Consider the following 18341-nt stretch of genomic DNA (forward strand, 5'->3'; position numbering starts at 1 on the left):
TTTCCTGATGTGGAGAGAAGTTGTTAGTAATCTGCTGACACCCTTCTCCAGAAACCTCCCCTCCAATGCTTTGGGGTCAGGCCAGGCTGGAAAGGAAACAGCAGTCCATTGGGGTGCCCCCCTCCCCTCCCCTCCTCTCCCAGCTAAACACAGCCGTGCATCACAGCTGCCACACACTGTACACTTGAATGAGAGTCAGACATTCAAAAAGAAATGTTACAAGACAAACATTTGGACAAGCAGGGTTTTAAAGTCTTAAAACTGTGTGAAACATTTTTTTTCATAAAGTAATCCATTGATATGGAACTGGAGTTCTGCTTTTGCCACAGCTGATCCATTTCAGTGTTTTTTTTAAAGTTTGATGATGAATTCATAGTTACCATAATTTCTGGAGTAGAAGTAATACATTTTGATAATATGCCATTTGAGGAAAAACAGCATTTAATCCATCTTTCACATTATGAGATGATTTTCAGCTTAAAGTACTTTTTTTAAACTTCAAGTTGTAGCTATTTAGTTTTGGAAATATTTAAAAAATATTTATATTGGTAAATTGGATCCAAAAGAGACACGAGGGACTGTTGATGCTGCAATTCAGACAAACTCTAAACTGTGGAAGTAATGGGATGTCCAAGGCTTTGCGTCGAGACCCTGGATCAGGGCCTGAACACTCCTTTGCTTCTACAGATGCTGATGAGCCCATATTGGTTCCAAAATTTGTTTAGTAATAGGAGTCAAAGGGAGATGGAAGAGGGTTGTTTTTGTGATTGACTGTTCCAGGGTGATTGACACTGCTTTTAAGAGATGAAAATAACTTTGATGTCAGAAGCATGATCATTCAGTTTGAAGATGATATGAAGATTATTCATAGAGTAGAGGATGATATTAGTGGTATGAATATGCTAGTGAAATATGCTGAGCAATGGCACATGGAGTTTAATACAGATAAATGTGAGGAGATACTAATGAGGTCATGATATTTTATAATAAATAGGGAGTTTGAACAACCTTGGTGTATGAGTCCAAAGATCCTTGAAAGTGGCAGTGCAGATAACATGTTTAGGAAAGCATATGGAATGACTGGTCTTCAGTATTTAAGACATTGAATGTAAGAGTGCTCCAAATTGATAAGATTTCAGTCAGACCTAGATAGAGAACTATGTAGTGTTCTGGTCACTGCACTACAGTACTGATAAGATAGCACTTGGGTTTCAAGGAGATTCTCTGGGATGTTCTCAGGTTTGAGAGTTTCAGTTATAAAGAGAGACAGGCTAAGCTAAGCCTGGATCAGAGGAAACTGAGAGAGAACGTGACTGGTATATAAAATTACGAAGGATGTAGATAGGTAGGTGCAGGAAATGTTTCCCTTTATTGGAGGGAGACATCAACTTACAGTAAGAGATTTAGCGGGAAACTGAGGGGTCCTTTTTCACCCACAAAGTGAAGAATATCTGGAATACTCTGATGGAAGCAGAGTTGATGACAGTATTTAAGAAATGTCCAGATGAGTTATTGAATTGTCACTGCAGAAGTCTGTGGGTCAAGTGCTGGAAGATGCGATTAATATTGCATGGACATTGTGAACTGAAGGGCCTGCTGCCATGATATTTGACTCTAAATGATAACCCACACACCTTTAAATGAAAGAAAATCACACACCAATATGACTTCTTTCATCTATAAGAACTTTAGAAATCAGCAAAATATTTTTGATGTAACCATTGGTGCAATATAGTAAAACTGCCTGTTAGCCTCTGCACAGAACGCTCCCATAAAAGTTGTTATGACGATAATTGGATAATCATCCTGACCAAAAACCTGGGCAGGCCATAACTTCCTGACATAATTTCATGTCTCAGGAATAAGGAGTGTAGTTCACGTTTGTTTTTTAACAATGACCCAACAACAAGGTTCCTCAAGAAAGACCTTTGGCCTGCTCAATGTAGCTGGTAAAGCAGAACTGAATGCACACTTTTTGTCTTCATCCCATTTAAAAAAACTTCCCAAAATATTTTGATTAAAGGGAACTATCATGGAAACAGAAACAATCTGAATTTCCTCCTTAAAACCACAATGATGTAGACAATCCACGCAATAGTATGAAAGATGCGAGAAGACAAAACAAATCCTAGCCTGTTTTGAGGTTAATAAAGAATTTTATGAGTGAACACATGTCCAAATGCCTCAGCTAAATGGAATGGACGAGATGTTCTTCTTTCCCCAGAGCAAGTATTCCATGCCCTGAGAGTCATATATTGTGATAATGCTTTCTTCCAGTTATACCCCCCCCCCAACCAATGAAAACAATCATGCAAGTAATCCTCCACTGAAGAGAATCATAAAATTGTTATAGAATCATTGATTCATTCAGTGGGAAAACAGCCCCTCCTGGCGATTGTTTCTCTGCTCTCCATCAAGTAGCTATTGATACAAATTTAATTTTCCATTTCTCATCTAATAGCCTTATATGCACAGGTGTTTCAAATGCTCATCCAAGTCTTCATTAATGTGAACTTGCCTGCTTTCACCCGCCTACCCAACTTATTGCAGGTGCATTCCAATTTTGATTATTCTCTGGGTGAAAACATTATTCCTCGAAATTTCATATTCCTTACCTTAAACCTATATCCTCTGGTTGTGAACACTTCTGTTTCTCAGTTCTCACATTGCACATGCCCCTCATTACTCTGTACATCTCCCCTTCAGGCTCCTCCACTTCCCTTTATAACTGAAACTTTCCATCCCAGGTAAAATCTTGGTAAATATCCCCTGCATGCTCTCCAGTGCAATGACATAATTAAAACAGCATGGTGACCAGAATGTAGGTTTATATAATTATTCCAGGTTATATTCTATACCCCAGCTAATGACACCAAATATCCTATCTGCCTTCAAAAATCTCTGAATGCTGCCATGCAAGGAGTGGAGGAGGTTACATTACACCAAGGTCCATCTGTTCCTCAGTACATCCAAAGACCTGATCATTCATTGCATATATATCCTGATCTGTTCTCCCAGAATGCATCACATTAGAACCAAGTCCCATTTGCCACTTCTTTGTCTATTTTATCAATCTATCAATAGTATTCTGTTGTCAAAGATGATCCTTGTCTCTAGTCACAACATCATCAATCTTGCTACTCTTACTAATAATACTCTAATGAAGGAGATGATCGTGAACTTCAGGAGATCAAGAATGACCACCCCCCACTACATATCAACAGCTCCGTACTGGAGAGAGTAGAGAGCACCAAGTATCTTGGACTTCACTTAATTAGTGATTTGTCGTGTACACACATCTCCTCACTTGTCAGGAAAGCGCAACAGTGACTGGACTTCCTGAGAAGACTGAAATGGGCAAGGCTACCCATCACCATTCTACAGGAACTCTATCAAGTGATATGGTTGCTGCAGAGGAATGGATTGGAGGTCAAACCATAGGACTATGAATGAGAGAGAGAACCATTGGAGTCTCCCTCCTCCCCGTCAGCATTATCTACAGGGATCAATGTCTGAGGAGGACATGAAAGATTATTGTGGACCCCCTGCACACAGCATCGGTCAGGTGCTCCTGTCAGGAACGAGATACAGGAGTATCAGACCCAGCAGCACCAGGCTGAAAAATAGCTTCTTCCCACAGGCGTTTGGACTGCTGAACGACCAAAGGAATTGTTTTCACTAACCATCTGCATTAATTGAGCTCAGATAGGAGAAAAGATGAATGGTAAGAAGGATGAACAGAAAAATTACAAGGCAAACCATTCAATCTGGCTGCAAACTTCTTCAGGGTGAAATTTACACAGGGAAGTCTTGTTCCTCAGAGAACATCTCTAGCCTACTGTTAATTAGATAGAAGTCACAAATTAATTACTGACACAAATATCACAGGATGCAATGGTAGAACAGCTCTTCATCTTCCACTGAGGAATAATGCAGCTTTTTTGACTCAATTCTGAATTCAACTATTCTTGATAATTTGCTTTCCTATTTATGTTTGTTTTGGTGTAAGGATAGCCTTCAGTAAAATTCATTCCGTTTTTTTCTGTCTCGATGCTCTCTGTCCGACTGAATATGTTCAACACTCTCTTTTAATTCAAATTATCAGCATTTGTGTTAAGACGATAGGACCATAGACATAAGAGCAGAATTGGGATCTTCAGCCCATTGGGATCTTCAGCCGCCATTCAAATTACAGCTAATGAATTCTTCCTTCCATCTTATTCTCCTGTCTTTTCTCCATAACGTTTGACACCCTTACTAATCAAGAAATCATCACCCTCTGGTTTAAATATGCTCTCATCACCAACATGTATAACCCAAAGCCATCAAACATTCCTCATATATTAACCCTTTCATCCCCAGGATAATTCTCATAAACCTCCACTGGACCCTCTCCAATGCCAGCACATCCTTCCTTAGATATGATGCTCACAATTGGTCACAATACACCAATGTGGTCTAACCAATATCTTGAAAAGCCTCCGCATTACATCTTTGCCTTTATACTCTAATCGAGTGGTTCTGAACCTTTTATTTTCCACTCACATACCACATTAAGTAATCCCTTATGAACCACAGAGCACCTTTGGCATAGGATGACCTTGGTGAAGGGCTCAAAGCCAAAATATTGGTTATGTATCTTTATCTATGCTATATAAAGGACTCTGACCTGCTGGGTTTCTCCAATATTGTGTTTTTACTTCAACCACGGTGTCTACAGACTTTTGTATTTCAATCCTATCCAGGTCCCCATGCAGACTCCCCACTTCCTCAACATTGCATGCCCCTCCACCTATCTTCATATCAACTGCACACTTGGCCACACAGCCATCAATTCTGTCAACAAAATTATTTACATATAACATGAAAAGTAATGATTCAACACTGACCAATATTGCATTAGTCACTGTCAGTCAGCTAGAAAAGGCCCCCTTTATTCCTACTCTTTGCCTTGTACTAATCAGCCAATCTTCTATTCATGCTTGTACCTCTCCTGTAATCCCATGGACTCCTATCTTGTTTATCAGCCTCATGTGCAGCAGCTTTTCAAAGGCCTTTTGAAAGTCCAAGTGAACCCCATCGTTGACTCTCCTTTGTGCGTTTCACTCATTACTTCCTCCATGAACTCCAACAGATTTGTCAGCAAGCTCTCCCTAGAAGGAACCATGCTGACTTTGGCCTATCTCATCTTGTGCTTTCATGTTCTCTGAAACCTCATCCTTAATAATTCAAGATTTGAGTTCCTTTATTGTCATGTAATGGTAAGGAACATGTAATATTACACAAAACTGCCTTCTGCCTGCCGTGAGGCAGACAAAGCATTGCCATTCGTATTGCCTGGTGTTCCTTACAGTAAGAGAGCGAGAAGCAAAGGAGAGTTGCTTCAGAATGACTGAGTGTCTGTGGCTTCATCTCCAGCACTCCCGTAGCCTCTGCAACTGGCAGAGACCCTTGTTTGATCCAATGGCAATCCAAGCCACAGATCCAAACCTTTGATAAATCAGGAATCCTTCAGCACACAATAGTCTTCGAGAGCCCTTCTTTCCTTCAGCACCTGGTCGAATCCTGGTGCTGATATCCGGTTTCCATGAACCAATCTCCAGCAGCCCACTATCTGTGCAGGTTCCCCGACCATAAGTTGCTGGCAACCTGTGTGGGACCTTCAGCTGTTGGTTTGCTGTCGTGGTAGTCTCCTCCTCTTCAATGGGGGGGGGGGGGTGTTCTTTCTGGTGCCCTGTGCTACTGCTGCCTGCAGTCTGCAACCCCTTGTGGCCACTGTCGAGCACAGGCACTGCCATCTCGTGCTCAAACCTCAGCAGTTATGGGATTGAACTTACAAACAACATCAGCTCCTTTAACAAGGCATCTAAAGCCTGTACAGAAACGTCACTATTAGGTCCAGGTGGTTGAACCCTTCGGAGCAGTGCTGTGTCTCTGCTCTCCCAGGTCTGCACAAGCAGAAGCAGCTCCAGCAGTGCCACCATTTTGTAATAAACTTGCCAACCACAGAAATTAGGCCAACAGGCCTATAATTTCCTGTCTTTTGTCTTTCTCCCTTCTTAAAGAATGGAGAGATTATCCAGTCCTCTGGAGCCATTTTTGACTCCAGCACAATCTCTACAGCTACTTCTTTCAGAACCCTAGGGTATAGTCCATCCGGTCCAAGAGACCTATTTCCCAGGCACCTTCTTTTAAGTAATGGTGACTACACTCACTTTTGCTCCCTGACTCTCTCGTATTTCTGGCATGTCATTGATGTCTTTCGCATTGATGTTTTAGTTCATCCACTTGTTCTCTGATCTCCATTACCACTTCTCCAGCATCATTTTCCAGCAGTCTAATGTCCACTTCTGCCTCTCTTTTACACTTTACATACCTGATAAAACTTTTGGTTGTTCTTTTTTATGTTATTTTTTTGTTGTTGTTTGCTGTTGGTTTTTAAAATATCCCCAATCCTTCCTACTAAATTTTGCAATATTCTCTGCTTTTATGTTGTCATTGACTTCCCTCCATTCAGAGCCAGCTCTTCAGCGCTTGACGTCCTGTTTTGCGGAAACTGCCAAAATGTTTGGCCTGGAAGTCAGCCTGAAGAAAACTGAGGTCCTCCATCAGCCAGCCCCCCACCATGACTACCAGCCTCCCCACATCTCCATCGGGCACACAAAACTCAAAACGGTCAACCAGTTTACCTATCTCGGCTGCACCATTTCATCGGATGCAAGGATCGACAACGAGATAGACAACAGACTCGCCAAGGCAAATAGCGCCTTTGGAAGACTACACAAAAGAGTCTGGAAAAACAACCAACTGAAAAACCTCACAACTGTTATTGTATACAGAGCCGTTGTCATGTTCGGCTCCGAATCATGGGTCCTTTACCGGCATCACCTACGGCTCCTAGAACGCTTCCACCAGCGTTGTCTCCTCTCCATCCTCAACATTCATTGGAGTGACTTCATCTCCAACATGGAAGTTCTCGAGATGGCAGAGGCCGACAGCATCGAATCCACGCTGCTGAAGATCAAACTGCGCTGGGTAGGTCACGTCTCCAGAATGGAGGACCATCGCCTTCCCAAGATCGTGTTATATGGCGAGCTCTCCACTGGCCACCGAGACAGAGGTGCACCAAAGAAGAGGTACAAGGACTGCCTAAAGAAAGTTCTTGGTGCCTGCCACATTGACCACCGCCAGTGGGCTGATATCGCCTCAAACCGTGCATCTTGGCGCCTCACAGTTCGGCGGGCAGCAACCTCCTTTGAAGAAGACCGCAGAGCCCACCTCACTGTCAAAAGACAAAGGAGGAAAAACCCAACCCCAACCCACCAATTTTCCCTTGCGACCGCTGCAACTGTGTCTGCCTGTCCCGCGTCGGACGTGTCAGCCACAAACGAGCCTGCAGCTGACGTGGACATTACCCCTCCATAAATCTTCGTCCGTGAAGCCAAGCCAAAGAAGAAAGACTTCCCTCCTCAGCCACAAATGCCTCATCTTCCCTTTAGAATCCTTTTTTGAAATGAACAATCCTGCATCCTTTGAAACATTCCCAGAAACTCCTGCCATTGCTCTTCTACTGTCTTCCCCGCTAAGGTCGCTTTCCTATCAATGTTGGCCTGCTCCTCTCTCTTTACTCCGGATACCTTTACTCAACTGTAATATTGACACATCAGATTTTAACTTCTCATTCTGAAACCGCAGAGTGAATTCTTATCATACGATGATCACTATCTCTCCCTGTCAAATCTGGTTCATTGCCCAGCACCAAATTGAGAATTCCCTCTTCCCTGTTGTAATTTGCACCATTTGTCGTGGCTGCTATTCAAGGTCTGCATCCAACTCCCATCAGGGTCTTTTTTTTACCCTTGCAGTTTCTCAACTCTACACAGGATTCTTTATCCTTTGATTCTTTATCACTTCTCACTAAAGATTTGATTTCAATTTTAAAAAGAGAGCCACCCACTCCCTCTGCTCACCCACTTGATGTGCATTAGACAGTTCTCGCATATATTTTACTTTTGTTTTCCACTTTAACTACCCTCATTCATCTCCCTCTTTTTTGTTCATTTCCACATGAATCAGCTATGATTAAGTCAAAAGCACCAAAATCAATTGTCTTGTCAGAATCTCCTTACTTTCTTCTCTATTATGTGACCATTTCAGGTCAGGCCTCCGCCTGGAGGCTGACTATAAGAGCGGATTGAAAACTTAAAACTTACCTTTCAGAGAGCAACCCTAAAAGGCTGCTCTAGCATCATATTCATATAAGCGGTGCCTCGTAGCGCCCTCTGGATCCGATAGAGGTGGGGCGACTGGTGCCGTGGCACCACCCATCATAAATACACGGCAAGGCAATGGCTGTCTTCCCTACCCAGAATCCCCCATGCAGCTCAAACAACTCTGTGTTTCCAATAACAGTTCCAGCTGCATGGGGATTATGGGTAGGGAAGAAGGCTATTGCTCTGCTGCGTTTTGAGCCACAGAGAACGGCCTCAAAGGCTGAAGTGTCCCAGTGAGGCTGTCACAGCCCGCACCAGCCGCCCCCTGATGGCTCCCGCCTGCCCCCACTGATCCGGCGGCTCCCGCCAACTCCTGCTGCCCCGACGGCTCCCACCTGCTGCCCCTGCCTTGAGGGGGGCATGGAGGGAGAGGGGTGAGTGGGGAGATCGGTTATAGGCTGACGGCGTCATCAGCCCTTCCCTAACCAGCCGCTTGCAGCAGCTGTACATGCAGGCGGCGGATTATCCTTCCTGAGAAAGGTTGGAATTGGTGCCTGTGAGCCGGCCGCAGCTAATCCAGAGAGGTAAGTTTTTAGGCTTAAGTGCGAAGAACTTCCGCCTTTACAGACAGGCGTTTTGCTTGCTTGAAAGGGCCTTTACACATTCCTTTTATTCTCCCCGTCTCTACAACTCACTTTCTCACTCTTCCACTTATGTTGAAGATTCATTGACAGACATGTTTCTCTGCCCACAAATGTTGGGAGTGAAATAAGGGGTGGAATGGGGCAAGTGCTGAAAGAAAGAAGGTGATAATACTCTTCATCTGATAGAAGTTCTGCTCCTGCTCTTGGAAGAACTACTTGTCATGGGCTGATGAACAATTGCTGGCGGCAGGACAACCTGATTCAAATTCCCAAGATTTCTCCAAAAGAACATCACCATTGCAGATGATATTAGGTCATCCTATGAGTAACCCAAAATGTAGCTTATTGATTTTCCAGAGTAGATGTTATCACATTTCATTAGCAAAATGCTGAGGAAAAGAGTTAAGTGATTGAGTGATTTTTTTTTTAATAGATATACAGCATGGTAATAGGCCATTTTGGCTCATGAGTTGTGACGGCCAATTTTCACCCAATGAATCTACACCCTCGGTATGCTTTGAACAGTGGGAGGAAATCGGAGCCCCCTGCAAAAACCCATGCAGACACAGAGAGAATGTGTAAACTCCTTACAGGCAGGGCAGGATTCAAACCCAGATCCTGACCGCTGGTGGTGCAAAGGCATTGCGCAAACCTCTACGCGACGCCAACTGTGTCTTCAAACTCATCTCTTTGTGGGAAAGCTGTTTATCGGCTGCTGTGCAATAATGTTCCACATTATTACATTCCATACCTGCACAATAAAGATCATACCTGCACAATAAAGATCATACCTGCACAATAAAGATCCATGCATTCTCTTAAGTTAAGTGAAAAAGTAAAGTGTAATACAGACCAATTTAAAAAAAAAAATCCTTTCTGAAACCGCAGGGCAATGAAAACAGGACTTGGACATTACACATTGTTGCTGATTTCCATAACAGGATATTGTGTGGTGCTTTTCAAATCAGACACAAACAGGGTAGATTTACACTTGAGGAACTGCAAATCTATGTTCACCACTTGAATGGTAACGTATTCAACAAACCCAACTATTTTTCTTTCTTTAAAGTAAATTCCAGACACTACATTTGATGTTAATGATTTAAAACATCTGAATGAATGGATTCTTATTGATGTAGAGCTCTTCAACATTACTGAGCAAATTCTTAAGATATTCAACGAGCTCTTAAAGCAAATAAAATGTTATGCTCTCATGATGACTCAACATGCGGCCATTTTTGTGTATAGCAAGAGCTCACGAACAATAACGCCCATTGAAAGGCTTTCATGGTGTATCCCATTAGATATTGAAGTACATATGAGGCCTGTCAGTATCCCACTTAGAAAAGAATATTTATGAATTTCTTGTGGAATTTCATATTTTTGAAAGTGAATTGCGGGAGGAATGTTGGCCGGGGTAAATCTCTGTTCTTCCTCAAGAGCAGTCAAAGGGACTTGATAATTATCAGATTAATTACACCAAAACTATGTATGATGGATTCTGGCCTTTCTCAGAAAGAAACTGAAAAATGCAAATTCCAACCAATCATAAAGAAATGTAATTGAGGGAAGAGGCAGAAGTGTTTAAGTAGTTTCATCAGCCGAAGGGACTGTTTGGTACTCAAAGAGAGATCTCACACACATTATAGTCACTTGGTTCAAAACCACATCCTTTTTGTATGAAAGCACTGTACAAGGGTGTTATTCCTATAAAACCAAAATGGAGTGGAGGCTGAAAAGTGAGATTAAAAGGAAAGCATTGGAAATATTTTGCAGATTAGACAGCGTCCATGGAGAGGGAAACAGTTAGTGGGCTAGAATGTGCTGTTTGGTGTTGCTACAGAGAACTTCTGACTATTTATGGCATGCACAGCAGTGCCTTTCAGACTTCCGCATCAATCCACCATTGTAATGTGCCCTATTCTTGTTACTGAGTCCAGGTGTGTCCTGAATGTTGATGAGTCATTCAACGGACATGATCGGGCCTGACTGCAATCCAGCCTAATACTTCATATTAATAGCCACCAGAAAGGCTGTTCTGATGAATGATAAGAAAACATAGCTCTGTTTCTTGGCCCACTGTCAGAGTCTGCTCTGTTGAGTATCTCTAAGATAGTCTATTTTTATTTAATATGTTCTAACTCGACAGCTATTAAAGGCAGTAGAAAATCAACTTTAAAATTAAACGTCCCTGCTTTTTGCACATACCTTGATGAAGAGCTCATACCTGAAATGCTGGTTATGTATCTTTACCTTATCTTTAACTTGCTGAGTTTCTCCAGCATTTTTGTGTAAACTATTCTCCCTGTTTTTTTTTGTATTATATCTTGTGCAAGTTCTTAACTAAAGATTCAAAAACATGCACTCAGTTTTGCTGCCTTTCTTTTGAAACAACTGTTTAAAATACAATGAGATTCTTTATCAGTCCATTGAGGGGATGGATAGAGGGCAACACCATTTCACAGTTGGGACACATAAATCAGCCATTTTGGAATCTGACCATTAACAACAAAATTTGAGATCCAGTTAATTTTGTGGCTCTGTTTCCCTTCCTATGCCCATTGTTCATTTAACACACAGGGCTCCTTGAAGAAATGGCAGAGTGCCAATTAGTATTCTGAAAACAACAAAATAGTTGCAAAAAGAAAGACCTGCCTGCTTTCTTTCAATGTGACAACTGAATATCTCTTCAAAGATTGTAGTAAGGCGCATAGAATAAAGAAAATGTCTGAACACATGCCTGGTTATCATTTTATAAACAGATTTACAGTCAGCGAGGCTATTAAGTTTTTTTTTTAACCTTGGTCCACACCCTGGCAGGTAGCTCATAGATTTCCTTTGAAAAAAAGAATTGAATTCAATAAAACAATGAAAATGGGTCAGAACTCTTCCATTATTTGTTATAATCTTGTGATTTTAAATAAAGAGCATGAAACATCTAATTTTTGTTACAACTCAAAGAAAACAGTTCTCCTCTTTCTACCCTCTTGATGTCTCATTATGTCATATGTTGTCACCATGCCAGAGGATTAACTGACATAACAGATCACTATCAAAGTTACTTTTCAGACAGCTATGAGGGGATTTCAACAGTAACACTGGTTGACCGACCTATAAATCTTTCAATAACTTCAACAACTAAAAACAGATCATCTGGTCATTATCAAATTGCTGGTTGCGGGACTGAAATGTGAAAAATGTCCACGACTTTTCTTATGTTGCTATATTCTAAATGTACTTCATGGGTTGTCAAGTGTTGTAAACTCTTTGGAGATTGTGAAAGAATCTATGAAACTTTAAATTAATACTTTACTTTTGCTTCAACAGACAAATAATTGCAAGAGGAACTCAACAGGTCAGGTTGCATCAATGGTCAGTCAAAATTCATTTTTTAAGGTATTTACAAATTAGACATTTTGTTCCATCTCAGATTTCTGATTTTCCTGTAATCCCTTAGGCAAACGTTCTTGATACATTTTCTGAACTACCACCTCCTCATAAAGGCTTAATATCTATTATCTATGACAAAGTGTTAATTTAAGAAAAGCCCCATTAGTTAAACATCAAGAACTCCAGGGAGTAGGAGGTGAACCTTTCACTATCCCAATAAGGTTTGGGATTCTATTTTTTTAAAATTTGATCAACATTGCTTCCTTTTGTGCATGGCATTTTTTGCAGCAATTTAAAGTGGATCACAGAGCACATATGTCTAAAGTCAAACTGTCCCATTTTTATTCAGATAAAAATCCTTTGTGTGACAAATGTAAAACAGGCTTATATGTTCTGGACCTGGCTTAGCTTAGAAATATTTTGGAAGGATGTTTTCTCACACACTATCGGTAATTTTAAATTTAATATTGGAAACTTGTCCTTTAATTGCTCTTTTTGGAATATCTCAAGAGGATGAGGTATTACTGACTTCCACTCAGAGCTGTATTTGATATTTTCTTTGTTGATAGCCAGATGTGCAATTTTAATCAAAGGGAACTGTAATACCCCACCTACACACGCACAGTGTCTAAACAATATTACGTCTTGCTTAAATTTAGAAAAAAATTAGATATGCTATCAAGGATTCAAATATTAAATTCCAAAAGACATGAGGCTCATTTATGGACTATGATAAATGATAAGGCTGGGATTGGTTATTGAAAGAGAAAGAACAGCCATAATTTAATAAATGGTGGTGCTGGCTTGATGGGCCAATTGGCCTATTGTTCATTCATACATGTCAATCTTCAATCTTGCTTAGAGGAAGGGGGTTTGAAATTTTTAAACTTTTTTTCTTTTCCTTTTTTTTGTGGTTATGCTTTATTTTTATTATTAAGAATGTGCCCTGGATTCCTTAATTATGAAGGGTTGTTTCTAAAACATAACATGCCAAAGTCTCCCTTTATTACAAATGTTCATTTAAAAAAAATAACCTTTCAGCTCTCTTTCCTCAAAGTAAATATGATTCCATCTCTTTTTTTTTATTATTATTTCTCCCCATCCCCTTCCCTTCCCCCAAAAAGGAAAAAAGAAAACATCTAAACTATAAATTAATCACTATCCATATTTTCCTAATATAATTTTGTATCTTCTAATTATTAATGTGAGGAGTTGGTGATGCGGATGGACTGTTGTTAACAAATTCCATATACGGTTCCCAAATCTTACAAAATTTCCCAATCTGATTCCTTAAAGTATTTTATTTTTTCTAATGGTGTACAATTTTGTATTTCAGTGTTCTATCTATTCATCATTAGAACATTTTCTGTTTTCCACATTACTGCCACACATTATTTTTGCTACACTCCAAAATTGTACTTGACATTTATCTAACTTCAGTTTTATATCTGCTTCATATATATTGCCAAGTAAAAATATTCTCATGTCTTTTTTTGTATTTTTATCATCATAATTTGTCCTAATAATATGCTCAAATATTTCCAAAGTTTTTCCACTTCAACACAGGACCAAACTGAATGTAGAAATGTCCCTACTAAAACATATATTGGAATAATTTGAGTTAAGTCCACTTAATTTATGTGGAGCATAGTATAATTGATGTAAAAAATTATACTGTACCATGTGATATCTAATATTAATTGTATTTGTTACACTCTCTTGGCACAACCCTTGTCCAAAGTTCTTCTTGAATTTGCATATTTAACTCTTTTCCCCATGTTTATTTCCTCCCCCCCCCCCATAGTATCTTGTAATTTTATTTACGATTTAGTAATACAATCTGATTCTATCTCGAGGTCAAGTGGTCGATCCATGGTTCTGGGTTAGAAATGGGAAATCTTTCCGGTTTAACCTATCATGACGATATTGTGGCCTAATTTCCTGTTCCTTCTTTTATTTCAAAATTGGCAAGTGGCATAACTTCCTGTCAAACATTTGACTGACATTGTTGAGCTCTGATATTGTACTACATATTGCAGCTCAGCTTTTAGCATTATTAATAGTAATCTTCCTGCTTTATTTTCATTGCTTTCTCTCAGTAAGTAACTAATGAGTGCTGAGGGAAAGGTCTTTTATGCTATTAGGGAAATTAACAATGGGACAATTTAATTGTTTATAAACTCCTTTGCCACTTGCTGCTGCTCTCTAACAATGTCAGGGTGAGAATTTGTCCCAGATCTCTAACTATCCATAAGATAATAATAGAATAGGTCTATAAATATTTTCAAATTACTATCTGTAAGGTTTATCTGGTTATCTGCTGTCCAGTGAAGCACTAAACCATTCAGTGATAAAAACAACAATTTGCATTTACATTGTGGTTTCGATCCAGAATGCAACATAAGCCATTTCACAAAGGAGAATGGCAACGCTGAAAAAAAAATGACTAAAGTAACAGCCAGAAAATAAATTGGTGGATGTTTGAAGGTGAGAATGACCTTCAAGTATGAGGCTGGTAAGGGGCATGTGACAGGGTGTAGAGTTCAGAAGTTAGTGATAGAACATGAAACATTACCACAGAGGTAGAGCCATTCAGTCCACAATATCCATGCTGACTAGCATGTTGGTCCAAAGAAATCCCATCTGCCTGCCCATGGTCTATGATGCCTCCATTCCCTGCTTCTTCATGTGCATCTCCTAAATGTTGCCTTTATATCTTCTTCCACTATTTCCTCTGGCAGAGCATTTCAGGAACCAGCACTCTTACGTGTAAAAGAACTTGCCTCGTACATCTTTAAAGATTCCCCTTCTCATCTTAAATATATGGCTGCCAGCAATGGACATTTCCATCCTGGGAAAAAAGACTCTGATTATCTATGCCACTTATAATCTTATATACTTCTATCTCTGATAGTCCAGAGAAAATAATCTAAGTTTGGCTGACCTCTCCTTATACCTAATACTCTGTAATGCAGGCAAAGTCCTGGTAAACCTCTTCTGTATCCTCTCCGATTCCTCCATATTCCTTCTTGTTATGTGGGAATGTGAGTGGCACAAACTATTCCAAATGTGGCTTAACCAAGGTTTTCTTCAGTTGCATCATGACTTCCTGACTTTTAAATTCAATAATCTCACCAATGAAAACCGTGATATAAAGGTTTCCAGAATGATTATGTAAGCTTGGAGCAGGTTGTTTTGAAATTGAGAGAAAATATTTTGGGAACATATCTTGATCCTGCAATGTGCCAGAACTCAATGGAAAATTGGAGCATTGTGCTTACTTCTGCATTCCTACCAATATCCTATTCACTCTGACTAGGTAGTGTTCTTCAGGTAAGTAGGCCAAGTGTCTCCTGCAAAGAGTTGGGCATCTTAAAAGCCCATGCCATTTAGCAGTTAATTTTGTGACACAAAAATGTCATAAGCTCATCCAGCCATGTGGTAAATGCATAAATCCATGATACATTGGTGACTCCAATGAGTGGTTGAACCAACAATGTTACTGTTTTGGACCCTGTTTGCAATACTAGTGTCATCAATTTTGGCTTTTTGTAACTAGAAAGTTATTCAAATATGCCATTAACTCATTTAGTATACTTTCCAAATGTATCCTCATAGTAAAGGGTCTTCTGTATCATTTTGATGGAATTTGATTATCCAGTGAGGCCACAGTCAGTGGGGGCCAGTGGGTGGTTTAATGAGGGACAAAATATGGGCACAGACCTTTGAATGACATTTTGCAGCTCAGAAAAAATGGCATGGAGGACCGAGAGAATTAAGTTTTCCATAATTAAGAGCCTGATGGCATTATACGGCAAAGTTAGAGGTGAACAATGCTACTCGGTGTCATTTGTGATGGGTATGAATATGGACTGTGAAGCATACACTGTTTCGAGCAAGTCTGTTCAGTTAATTCTGAGTGAGCACTTAGATATTAGGTTGATATCAATAATAAGCATTTAGAAATCAAATGGACAAGTCTTCCCTCATTTCTGACAAAGGCAGTCATAAGGATGAAGGAGACTAGAAAGGTAGAAGACAATCAGTAGATAGTGTTAACAGACTTTGCAGTCTCAAGGATCATCTTATAGATGAAACTTAAGTAAATGTTAGTAGTTGGATGGAATCAATTGATAATGGAGTCAAGTGTGCTGCACTTCTGACACCTTAAAACCTTTTCATCATTTACAAGGCAAGAGAGCACTTTCCACTTGCCTGAATGGTGGAGCTACAACACACAAGAAGCTCGTCACCATCTGGGACAAAGTGGCTGCTCCATCCTATTTATAACTGTCCATCCTGGCCACAGCGTGTATCATTTCCCTTATGTACTGCAGCAACTCACTAAAGTTTCTTCAAAAGTACAGTCCAAATTCATGATCCTCTACAATTTAGAAAAACAAGGAAAACCATCACCTTTTGGAAAATCTGTCACTGCTCCCTTCACCCTTCCCAGAATAGAGATCTGCAAAGATATATCACCGGAGCCCATCTTGACCCAGAGCAAGCTAGAGTACGAATGACTTTACTGCAACCTAATTTCATTTTTCTACAGATCTGTCTTCTCCCTGTCTCTCTCTCTCTCGGCTCATCCTTGGGCAACAGTTTGTATGGAACATGGTGGCTGCAAGAAACTGATTTAAAAAAAAGACAGAAAAACAATAAAGTCGTTAAAGTTTGATAGTAAAAGGAATTTACAGCTTTTGGAGGTTGTGACCGTAAGGAACCTCGTCTGAGATTTTGTTTAAAATGATGGATCCTCCCTTCTGCAGCTCAAAGAAAAATATCATTCACCTGGCCATTTAGGGAAATGCCGAGGCTCTGCAGCAATCTCTTTATCCTAGGCCAAAGTCTGTGCTGGAGGTTGTCAGACTGACAATTTAATTCAGATCTGAATTTTTATTTTGTCATTGAACGAATGTGCAATCTGAAATTTGGGTGTCAGGGCAGGGGAGTGGATGGATTTGTTCTGAAGCCATTCCTTCAGACAAGTTCTTTCGAGTTATATTACTTTCATGAGCTCATCCCACTGCTGGGAGATAGGTCTTGCTTGACCAGACTGCTTTAATAAATCACTGGGTGGTGCAATAGCTCATACACTGTGATTATACCTTGACATGTGAGCAAAAGTGTAGTGAGAAATGATATATGAAGATTTGTGCCCATTGAATATGGCTTGCTTTTTATTTTGAAGCCACTTGGGCTGATTGCTTAGTTGTTTTCCATAAAGGTGGATGCTAACATCTGCAACTACATTTTAATAGGATCAAGAAGTCTGAAAATAAATTTGGGCGAACGGTGAATGGTTTATAATACTCAGTGGAAAATCCTACCAACTTGGTTTGTTATTGGACTGTTTCTTTCTTGCACATCCTAAAGTTCTGGCTCCAAATTTGTGAGGGTGGTAGAGGAACAGAAAACATAAGGGTTCAAAGGAGGGAAGGAGAATGAAAATTATATCAACATTTATATTGACATGTGTGAAGATACTTATAAGTAAAAACACAATGTTGGAGAAACTCGGCAGGTCAAGCAGTGTCTTTTATATAGCAAATGTAAAAATACATAACTGATGTTTTAGGCTTGAGCCCTTCATCAAGGTATGGGAAAATGTTGGTAGGTGTCTGAACAAAAGAGTAGGGGGAGGGAGGTGTATTTGCAAAAGCAGGAGGTGACAGGTGGAGAAGGGAGGGAGGTGACAGCAACGATCTGCAGTCAAATGGCATTAACATTGATTTTTCCGGTTTCTGCTAACCTGCGTTCCTCTTCACCGTCCCTCCTTTCCCTCTCTATCACCCAGGCATCCCTCCTCCCCTTGATCACTGCTGTCCCCTTCCTCCCTTCTCCACCTATCACCTCCTGCCTTTGCGACCTCCCCTCCCTCCCTTACTCTTTTGTTAGGACACCTACCAACACATTTCCATACCTTGATGAAGGGTTCAAGCCTGAAACGTCAGTGATGTATTTTTACCTTTGCTACATAAAGGACACTGTTTGACCTGCTGAGTTTCTCCAGCATTTTGTGTTTTTACTTCAACCATGGTGTTTACAGATTTTCATGTTTCACTAAAGATGCTTATAAATTTGTTTGCAT

This window comes from Narcine bancroftii, chromosome 9, assembly GCF_036971445.1.
Source record: "Narcine bancroftii isolate sNarBan1 chromosome 9, sNarBan1.hap1, whole genome shotgun sequence".
Taxonomy (NCBI): Eukaryota; Metazoa; Chordata; class Chondrichthyes; order Torpediniformes; family Narcinidae; genus Narcine; species Narcine bancroftii.